Source organism: Leptodactylus fuscus, chromosome 7 (assembly GCF_031893055.1).
Source record: "Leptodactylus fuscus isolate aLepFus1 chromosome 7, aLepFus1.hap2, whole genome shotgun sequence".
In the NCBI taxonomy this organism is placed as follows: Eukaryota; Metazoa; Chordata; class Amphibia; order Anura; family Leptodactylidae; genus Leptodactylus; species Leptodactylus fuscus.
Window position 1 is genome coordinate 48,957,298 of NC_134271.1, and position 9,717 is coordinate 48,967,014.

The following is a 9,717-nucleotide window of genomic DNA, read 5'->3' on the forward strand; positions in this document are numbered from 1 at the left end:
TTAGACATTTGTGGGCACCTACCTGTCCCTTAATACCATCTTTATTGCAGAGATTGGACTCACTGGCCAGTCCTGTCCTGACCAATTTCTCGCCCCTTTCCCTGATTTACACCGGCAGCCTGATCCAATGTCCCTCCATGAAAGCTCGTGCATGACAGTAATGGTATGTCCATAAGTTTATGAGCTCCTTACTATGTGCTGGGAGTGCTTGCAATAGGCAACACCCCCACAGATCAGCTCTTTGAACCTCTAGTGAGAGCCACTCCCACTTTATATGCCATGTGATGTTACATTCATTGGTCTTTACTGCTAAGTCTCATTCAAGCAAGTGGGACTGAGCTACAGTAACAAGCACAGTCACCGTACAATGTATATTCTTGCACTTTGTATGTCGTGAAGAGGCTGAAGCACTTGTCACTTCAAACTGCTGATCGGTTCAGGTGCTGGGTGTTTTGGAAACCCAACAATCTGATATTGTTGACCTGTCCTAAGAATACGTCTTCAATGTTTTAGCCCCAGAAAATCATCACAAAATGATATTAGACTTTAAATTGATCTTATTTTTCTTGCAAAAACTTATCTGTAATCCTTATACTGATAAATAAGCAGAACTTAGTAGCGGGGATGCTAAAACACGATATATGAGCATGTGACAAAGGTATCAGAGCATTTTATGGGAATAGTTTGCAAATGTTATCAGTTCCTTACTAAGTTTTCTTATTGCTATTTTTCTGGATTATATTACATTGTACATTGCCTTTGCTTATAACTACTTGCAGTTGCATACAGCGTATATGCTCATTTATGTTTCCTACAATGTATTACAATGTACTGTTATTACAGGTACAATATTTTGTGTTTCCGTTGACATTTCATCTCTGGGCAGTTCTGGTTACATATGACAAATTATTGTATGGGCTTCATTTAGCAGTCAATTATCTGCATTTACATAGTATGAATTTGCAATCCCCAGCAGAGTAATCCCAGGATATGGAATTATGCCAAGTCCTTGGGTTTATAAATCACAAGATTATGTCCGAATCAGAATGTGGTGACTTAGCAAGTATAACCTTGTCTGTATATCAGAAATAAAGATGGTTGGATAATGGAAATTAGTCAGAAAATTTATTCCAGTTACATCTCCCTCCATAATCATGTCTACAAGGTAAACTGAAATGTATACAAAGATGTAGCTAGAGGGGAAGATTCCGCACTGCACCAAGCCCCTGGCACATGTCCAGTCTTCTCCTTTTAGCATACAAGTGAACTATATACAGTATATATATCTATATCTATATATACATATATATCTATAGCTATATATTTATGTTTAGTAGCAATGGATTTTTATATTACCCTCTCATATTCTTGGTGTTCCATGAACTCACCTCCAGAAGTGACAGCTAATACCTGCTATGGTGATCTGGTACGCGACTCTCTGACACCTGATATCTATTCATCAGCCAACTGTGAATTCAGGGATTAAGTCCAAGTCTTCCATAAATGTAGCCCTGAGCTCTTTAAGTGGCACCGTATCAAAGGTGTTGCTTTAATCCAGGTAAGTGATATCCATGGCACCACCTTCATCCAACACTTTTGGGATATAATGTTATAGTCTAGACATCAGTCAGATCCGGTGTCTGCCCTTAGTAAAGTTGTGCTGTTTCAGATCCAACACCTTGTTGGTTTTTAAGTGGTCAGTTATCCTCTATTTTAGGAGAATTTCCATTATTTTACTACTACAGAGGTCGAGCTAACTGATCTGTAGTTTCCAGCTACTTGTCTATAAGCCTTCTTGAGGATGGGTTTAACATCAGTCATTCTCCAATCTTCAGGAACATTGCCTGTTAGGAGGGACTGGTTACATAAATTAGTAAGAGGAGCGGCAATAACAGATTGGAGGGGTTTTTTTAAGAACCTTTGGGTGGAGGATCTCTGGACCATTTAGCTAATTGACTCATAACATCAACCATCAAAAACACCAGAGTTGAGCCTCTACATCTACTATAATGCCATGTCCATAACAGATAAGACACAAGTTTTTTGGTTTTGCCACCCACAAAAGAGGCCCACTCACCTTGCATCACCCTTCCTGGGTGTCCAACAGTCCCTCGACACCTTCTTCCAACCTCTGAGGAGGAGGAGGATGAGCTGACATCATGAAAACTATGACCCAGCGAATAGAGTGAATTCTATTCACTTGAAGACATCCTCTATTTTATATGACACTACATTGGCCATCGGTTATTCACTCTGCCACAATGGGAATTGTTAGAACATAGCAACGCTCTACCCCATCCAACAAAGGGAGTTGTAAGTATTGGACCTCCCAACACAATTCCATACCTCCCAACTGTCCCGATTTCCGCGGGACATTCACGATTCCGGTGACGTGTCCCGCCGTCCTGGTTGGAGGGAGGTATGTCCCGATTTCAACTCAGATCTGCGTCCAGAGTTGAACACATACGCGACTGAAACAAGAAGCTGTCACAGTTCAGCTCCTCGCTTCGCCGCTGCACGCCGCCTACTGGCTGTGTAGACGCGATGTGATGACGTCACATCACGTCTACAACTGTGCGCAAGAGAGAGCGGTGAGGGAACGAGGAGAAGGTAAGTGTAATGTGTACACTGAGGTGGAACGTGAAACTGGGGACAGATGAAGGAGAGGATGGCATGACACACGGGGGGCAGAGATGTGGGGACATGAATCTGGGGGCAGAGATGGAGGGACATGAATCTGGGGGCAGAGATGGAGGGGACATGAAACTGGGGGCAGAGATGGAGGGGGGACAGATAATTTACAGGTGACTGTAGGAGGATTATACTGTGTGCGGGCACATGAAAAATTAATGAGAATGGGCGGAGTCAACACAAAAGTGGGTGGGGCTAAATTTGCTGCGCTGCACATTTTCTCCCTCTTTCGGTTCTTCAAAAGTTGGGAGGTATGCAATTCTATGGTGTCCAAGTACACATCCTCTTTATGTGCATTTTTCTTTTGAGAGGTAACAACTAAAGTAAAAACTAAATCCCCCCTTATTCAATGTTGTTATATAATAAACCATAAATATGTATTACTATATTCAGTGCTTTAATATATGTTCTTCAGGTCACTTTGTTAAAAAATGCTAAAGCATAAAATGCTGTAAATAAATGATTATCATATCCTTCACTTATCTTCAAAATAATAAACTGGAATTATTGCTACACTCAGTATCAGAACTCATTCACACTTGTCCTGTATTTAGTCCATGCTGAGTAGTTGTAGAATAAAGAGATAATGTAATTGTTTCCACCTAATAAATCCTTATTTAGAAGATGCTTTAAGGCTAAGGCCCCGCATAGCGAAAAATGCTGCAGAAAAAAACGCAGCGAAAACATGTTGCATTTCTTACAGTAAAAGGTAGTGTTTTTTTACATTGTGTTTTCACAACGTGGAGCCTTAGCCTTAAATTCACTAGGGCTCATTTACTATCAAGGCACATGCTATTTAGTATTTACCTTGTACTGTGTCTGCGCCAAAAAATCTGGATAAAATGTGGTTTCTACCTTATACATAGACACTTTCTTAGCTTTAATGAATTTTGCCATGTCTGTGATTTTTGATGCTTTTCTGGCACATCTGAGGCTTAGAAAAAAATTGTTGCATGTTTTTTTTTCCCCTAAGACTTCTATTAAAATGTCAATACCTGCACTGTTTATAAACTAACTTATAAGCATTGTCAAATATGCATTAAAATACACTTTTCTATAAAATTGTTACATTTTTTTGACACATGGCACAATTGTTGATGCATATTTTTGCACAGCGTCAAGTATTATGTGTTATAAAACATGTATTATTAAAAAAAATACCTGTTTACATTCATTAGCAAATTGGGCCAAAAAGGATCTGCTTGTGAAATAAAAAAAGGATATCAGCGCTCACCCAAGTCTTAGAGAAGTAGTTCTTTATTGGAATCCAAAACAAAATGCGTTTCGGAGTATATTACACCCTCTTAGAGAAATTCCTTATGCGAAAATATGTTTTTGTAGAAATGTGTGAGTGTTAGGGAGGACATTGATCTGTATGGACATACTGTACATATCACTCTCCTCGGAAACATATTTTAAGGAAATATGATGCACAAAATAACACTAAGTTCCAGGCAACCATGATCCCCAGATGCTGAGGCAAAAACAGCCCTGGGTGTACTACGCTCCTCTAACCGGAGCGGAACCAGGCCCCGGAGTTCTTCACCAGAGATCCTGATGGTTGAGTTGGACTTGGTAAAAGTGTGATGCCAAGATCCGTAACTGCCCAGAGAGCGACGCACACCCAGCGAACCCCAAGTAAGAGGACCCAAAGGAACCCAGACACTAACCTGAGAGGGACATCCAAGAGAGCAGGATGGACTGGAATGCAGATGAGAAGGAGGGTAATCCAGGGAAGTCATGCAGATACCCAAGAAACAAATACGTGGTCAAACAAGCCGAGCCGATAACTGGAGGTCACGTGGTAGCAGAAGGCAGAGGCAGGAGCATAGTCAGGGAAGCCGGAGGTAATGGTTTAGCCAAAAACAGGATCCAGAAGGGAGGTCAGGTAGAAGCCAAAGGTCATACACAGGAGGTCAGGAAGGTACCAAATCAGGATCACGGAGGAGAGGTTTGAAAAGCAAGCCAGGTCAACACATCCAGGGAATCCAAGTTTCAGGGACAGGAGGCAGCAGACAGGGAGCAAGGAAGGAAAACAGGAGGGCTCATTGCTAGGGGAGCTGATGCCATTGATAAATGAATAACCAACGGTGGGCCGAGACCAGAATGAGACTTAAATAGCCTCAGGCCCGCTACTGACCCCCCTGATCCCAGAAGTGCTGGTCCCAGCGCTAGGGAGAAACCAGAACCTCCAGCGCCGGAACCAGCAGTGACTCCGACGCTGGACAAGGTCAGGTCAGGCGCCTCCATGCAGCACAGTGGAGGCCCCAGCCCATCCTAAAACATATGTTATAGATTCCAATTAAGAATTACTTCTATAAGACCTGGGTGAGCACTGATATCCTTTTTTATTTCACCTGGTTCACATCTGCGTTCGGTATTCCGTTCGGGAAGACCATTTGGGGACCCCCCTGAACAGAATACTGAACGCATTAAAAAGTGGTGAGCAAAGAAAGCACACGGACCCCATAGACTATAATACATACTATACTACTATATGTATAATAATACATTTAAAACTATGTGTTTTCCGCACGGTGTCCGCACGAGTCATGTGGATAGAAAAGTACTTCATGAACTACTTTCCTCTCTGCATGACTCGTGTGGACACTATGATGAAAACAAAGGGACCCCATTATAGTCTATGGGGTCCGTGTGCTTCCATTGCTCACTGCTTTTTAATAGATTCTGTATTGTGTTTGGGTTGTCTCCAAGCGGACTCCCCGAACAGAATATTGATCACAGATGTGAACCAGGCCTAAGACTTGGGTGAGCGCGGATATCCTGTTTTTTCTTCTTCTCCAATGGATCCTCTGTTGACTGGTCCCAATGTGATGATGTTCTGACGCCTGAAGTTCACTTTTCACGGAAGTGGTTATCTAGCGGTCAATAACCAGCATACAACTATTATATGCCTCAATCAAATTTCTCTAAACAGCATAACATTTTTAGCAATATCCGTTTTTTCATATTAAGTATATAAAACATTAAAAATTGCAAAGTACGGTTCTGAGTGGGAAGGAGATAAAGCTCAGCCGCAACATGTACTTATGATTTGATATCAATGTTATATCATAGAGTTGCCACTAGATGTCCTCAGCTTCCTTAGAAGAATGTATACTAATACCTCAGTGGTAAGGTTATTGCTAACATTTTCTGATACTAATAAGTTTTCCTTTATTGAAAAAAACAAAAAAAAATTCTATCACTACTTTTAGGAGATAGTTCCCTATAGATCAGTGCCCTGTATTCTATGAAGCCTAGAAACGTTGTCTGAGGTAAAATCCAAACTAGAATATCTCTTCCAAAAGTAATAGAGACAACTATGTCTCTCCACATTATTTAGTGGGTACTTTTCCATAAGGAGTTACACACTTCAGAAATGTTAGTTTTTTATTCTATTTTATTAATCAAATCCCCGTTTCTGCTCATCCCTTGGGAGGAGTGTTCTGTAGATAGGTAACCCGTGGCAGTCAATTGCTATGCGAGTCTCCAAACACAATCAGAAAGTTTGGTGCTAGGTTTTGGTCAGTTCACTGAAAAAAGCAAAGCCAGTTCAGTAGATGGTGTGATTGGAATGTTTGTAAGAGAGCGGAGTCACCCGAAAACTTCTCTCCAATAATGGGTTAACGCAAGACATGTCCATAAGTTATGATATAAGTGGCCAGTCTTTCCACAAGCCCTTCAACACAGGCCTGAAGTATGCGGGAAAATTCTCTTTAATCTTTAAGGAGAATAGTACCAATGTAGAAGGATTTTAACTGTAGATTTATAGTTGGTTCGCATGTGCCTGAATGTGCCTTTGGTAAAATTCATAACTTTCTTCCATTGTGAAGGAGAGAAGGATCGTTGGAGTTCAAGTTCCCAAGTGTGAAGAGGGATCATCTTAGTGAAGGTATTATACAGTGGTGTAACTACCGTGGTAGCAGCAGTAGCAGCTGCCACAGGGCCCGGGCCATTAGGGGGCCCGGTGACAGCCGCTACCGCTGCGGTTTTTTTTCAATAGGCAGTTACGGGCCCTATTCACTTGACGATCCTGGCTGGGCCGGGATCGGCAAGTGACACCGCGGGCCCCACAAGGGCTATCATTATACTCGGGGGTCTTTGCAGACCCCCGAGTATAATGATCGGCGGACCGGAGAGGTAAGGGAACATAAAAAACTGTTACTTACCTCTCCGCGATCCTGCCAGGCCTCCGTCCTACTGCTGTCTGACGTCTCTGACGTCACATGAACCCGGCATGCTTCCCAGGTCATGTGACGTCCAACGTCATTAACGAAGGACGCGAGAGGAGGACAGCACAGCACAGGAGCCGGGGAACAGGTAAGAAGCAACAGTGTTTTTTTTTTTTAATGTTTTTATTTCCCGGGTCTCCGATTATTATACTCTGGGGTCTGAAAAGACCCCAGAGTATAATAATTGTTTATGGGTGTCCACAGAGGAACGTAATACTGTGTACAGGGGACACTATTGGGGTTAATACTGTGTGTGCAGGGGCCACTATTGGGGTTAATACTGTGTACAAGGGACACTATTGGGGTTAATACTGTGTGCAAGGGACACTATTGGGGTTAATACTGTGTGCAAGGGACACTATTGGGGTTAATACTGTGTGCAAGGGACACTATTGGGGTTAATACTGTGTGTGCAGGGGACACTATTGGGGTTAATACTGTGTGTGCAGGGGACACTATTGGGGTTAATACTGTGTGTGCAGGGGACACTATTGGGGTTAATACTGTGTGTGCAGGGGACACTATTGGGGTTAATACTGTGTGTGCAGGGGACACTATTGGGGTTAATACTGTGTGTGCAGGGGACACTATTGGGGTTAATACTGTGTGCAGGGGCAAGTAAGGGACATAATAGAGTGCGGAGGAGGGGGTCGGTCGAGGTCTTCGGCGTCAGTTGGGATGGGGGGGGGGCCCCATGTCAAAAGTTCGCCACGGGGCCCCGCCATTCCTAGTTACGCCACTGGTATTATAAATAGAGCTTAAGATCTTGCAAAGTTGGATTGGTAGTTTTATCATATTGAATATGTCTTTATTGTAAATCTATTTCCCAGTGTAGTGATGGAGTAGAAAATGTTTAATTCTAAGGTATATGAACAATTACTCATTCACAAGAATTCACTTGGGCCCATGGCATTGTTTCTTCACAATTGCGTCCAAGTCAGTTATGATTAGTTCTAATATCTCAGTAGGGTCATCTCTAAGGTTAAGAGTCTGAAATCGGTCAATTGTCTTGTGGGTTTGTTTCCATAGAGTTGTCATGATTGAGGATTGGGAATGAGGGTAATAAATGATTATCAGACACTGAGGAGTAATAAAGCCATGCTTTTCTGGCTCTGTTTGGGAATAAGGCAGGATTCTATCTTCATCCAGGTTGTATTTCCATTGGCATACCACCTGGATGCACCGGTGGGAAAGATGAGAGGCAACATTATAGTCATAATCCTTTGGTATGTCGAGGCATCCAAGACTATTACGCCTAGTTAAGACTGAAGATGTCAGTCTGGGCTTTTTGTTCCCCTAAATGAACTTATTATTGAGAGTATTTACCTTCTGGAAGAACAGCGAGGGAGGAGGCAGAGCGATTGTCATCAGTAAATAGAGCAGTTTCTGTAATATTAACATTTGGAATGTAGCTGCTCTGCCCAACCATGACCTGGTGTGTTTTAGCTTAGCTGGTTAAGTATTTCTCTGGCTCTCTCCAATCAAAAGGGAAATTCCTCTGAAACTCAAGTAAAACTTAAGATGTGAAGTTCTATGGGAGAATTTGAGTTTTAAGGAGAGAGTCCTATAATGTTTAATGTTCGCCATGGCCTGCGTCAGGGACTCAGTTGGGTTAGTCAGTGATAGAATGATGTCTGTATTCCAGAGACCAGATGAGAGGAAGCAGCTACTTCTTGAAATGCATAGTATTGCAGAACATTGCACATTAGTTCCTATGGTAACTATGCATAGGTAGTGGTGCAGCCTCCTAGCTGCCATGGAATCAGCAATTTTGCCCCCGAACCCCCTGGATGCTGTGGTCGCTATGGCTCATGTTAATTCACTGGAGACAGAGTATCCTCCAACTCCGGCGGTCGGTCCCAGCCCTCGGTAGTGTTACAGCAGGATATAACAGCGCCGTACTATTACTGAGCTGACCATTAACTATATGCTCAGTTCGACGTAATAGTAAAGATTGCCTAAATGCTTACCAGCTGCTACTTTTGGCAGGGAAAGTCTGTAAATCCTAATCTTGCGGACAAAAAAATCTCAATGGACCAGAGAACAGAGGAGAAAGAACTTGTGGTGCAAAGACTGAAAGTCATCAAATGAAATCAGAAAAAAGGGTGCATGTGATGTGTTTGTGGGTTTGTGTGTTTGGATGTTCGGATGTTTGTTCCTCAATCACGCAAAACCCGCTCCATCAATTTGGCTGAAATTTTGGGGTTCATTTCTATTAATAAGAGGCGCATGGAGTTACTGAACTGTCACGCACAGGGACAGACTTTATGTTGCTTGCTCAAGAGTATCCTGTGCCCAAAACTTACATGTACTGGCAGAAAATAACAAATCATACAATGTCGTATATCCAAGTATATTCACTTGAAATACCTCTGTCCCAAAGTCACTATGTAGAGTTTCTCAGAACACCGTATAGCAGCTGAAATACAAATTAACTTCAACACAAAAGTCTCTCGTATTCTCAGAATTACAGAAACAACAAGATACAAAGTTACATTTCATATCCCATACCTTATACACAGTACGAAAACCTTACCCGCGCCTGTATATACCCACTTCTACAATCACCCCAGACGAAGTCGCGGGTACCAGCTAGTATATATATATATATATGTGCATATGAAGGTCTAGCTGAATTTTTGTGATGTCATCTTAATAGCTTTAAGATTTTTAAATCTTACACTTATTTATAGGACCGACAAGATTACAACAGAAGATAACAACTCTATAGACAGCATTACAGGCCCATCATAGCATATACTACTTAGAACAGATGATGTGATATCTACCC